At 35.0% G+C, this 1,685-nt stretch overlaps 1 non-coding gene across 1 annotated transcript; it reads right to left on the minus strand.

Annotated features, from left to right (window-relative positions):
• Window positions 1–770: 770 nt before the first annotated feature.
• On the minus strand, window positions 771–877 carry LOC114698137. The gene has a single exon (XR_003735303.1). It is a non-coding gene; the product is annotated as a U6 spliceosomal RNA (small nuclear RNA).
• Window positions 878–1,685: the final 808 nt, after the last annotated feature.

A 1,685-nucleotide genomic window follows, 5' to 3' on the forward strand; every position in this document is an offset into this window, starting at 1 on the left:
CTGTTTTGTATATTCTCACTTTTTTCCTTTCATTTTTGAGATGGGGAATCACTGTGCTGCCCAGATGGTCTTGAATCTTGTAGACACCATGATCCTCCTGCCCAGCCTCAGCCTCCCTGAGCACACTGCCACACACAGCCCCTTTCGGCTTCTTGTGTATTTCATGTGTTTCTTGTTATTTGTTTATTTAGAAGTTTTATAATTTCTAAAATTAATCTTTTATATATTTTTATAATTTTAATTTAGATTTATCAAGAATTGTAGCTAAATATTATTCTATTGATTATGATTCCACCAGAATAAAAGAATCAGTATGAAATACTTATCCCATGGTAGAAGGAGTGCAGCGGGCAGTGGTGGTGCACTCCTTTAATCCCAGCACTTGGGAGGCAGAGGCAGGAGATCTCTGTGAGTTCGAGGCCAGCCTAGTCTACAGAGTGAGTTCCAGGACAGGCTCTAAAGCTACACAGAGAAACCCTGTCTCAAAAACCAAAAATAAAATAAAATAAAATAAAAAATAAAATAAAATAAAAAGGGGTACTTAATTTTTGATATTACAGAATGACATTTGAGAGATTTTAAACCTTTTCTTAAGAACAGTTTTTAAGACATTTAAATTTATAAGGCTATGGCCAACTTGTCAGCTCATTTTATATATAAAAATCAAGACTTGTTTTTTTTTCTAAAGCTACTATAGCTCTTGATAAAAAATGTTCAAAGATATAAAAGTCCATACAAGCTTTGAGGGTCTCAAAAAGTGTTTTTTTTTTTTTAATATGGAATGCTTCATGAATTTGCATGTCATCCTTGCGCAGGAGCCATGGGAATCTTCTCTGTATCGTTCCAATTTTAGTATATGTGCTGTTGAAGCGAGCACTCAAAAATTGTTTTAAGATATAAATTCAGATTACTTTCCCCTTCTTCTTCTTTTTTTTTTTTTTTTTTTTTTTTTTTTTTTGGTTTTTCAAAAAGTTTCTCTGTGTAGCTTTGCGCCTTTCTGGTGACTCACTTGTATCACAAGCTCAGGATTTTAGGTTTTCTTTGGTTGTCTTCTAACTATAAACTTAAACATCTCATTAGGCCAAAGACATCTCTGTCCAATCTGTACCTGACTCTCTCTAAACAACAACAACAAAAAAGTACATACCTTTTAACCTAAATCTATAATTTTGCTGTCAATTGATAGATTAACAAAATTGGTTCTGCAGTAAGATAAGACACTTGACCTTCTTTATGCAGAACCAAAGGGGTATTATATGACCTTAAAATGAGTCTAGATATCCATTATCTGCTTTTCTATGATTTGGATTTCAATACTGATTGATAACACTAATATATCTAAAACTTTTATGTCCTTTTATAAAATAAGAATACAGCTTGAGTTTCCCCCACCTGTCTATTCCTGAGGATGGTATTGTTTTCTCTGGAACACCTCCCCTTCCCAATTACTAAAACTATGGGCCTAAAAATTCCAAATAAGTTCATAAATTTTAATTTCTGTTCCTAGTTTGAACTTGTCTCAACAGGTTTCCATTTGGCTGGCAGACACAGCCAAGCATCAGTTGCTGACTGCAATCTGCTCGAAACGACCACAAGCTCTGGACTTGCTAATGGCTGATGTGGACCAGCCTGGCCAACATGATTGTTCCCTGTCTCTGCAGCTGGATCAGATAACCACATGCTTC

Source organism: Peromyscus leucopus, chromosome 15 (assembly GCF_004664715.2).
Source record: "Peromyscus leucopus breed LL Stock chromosome 15, UCI_PerLeu_2.1, whole genome shotgun sequence".
In the NCBI taxonomy this organism is placed as follows: Eukaryota; Metazoa; Chordata; class Mammalia; order Rodentia; family Cricetidae; genus Peromyscus; species Peromyscus leucopus.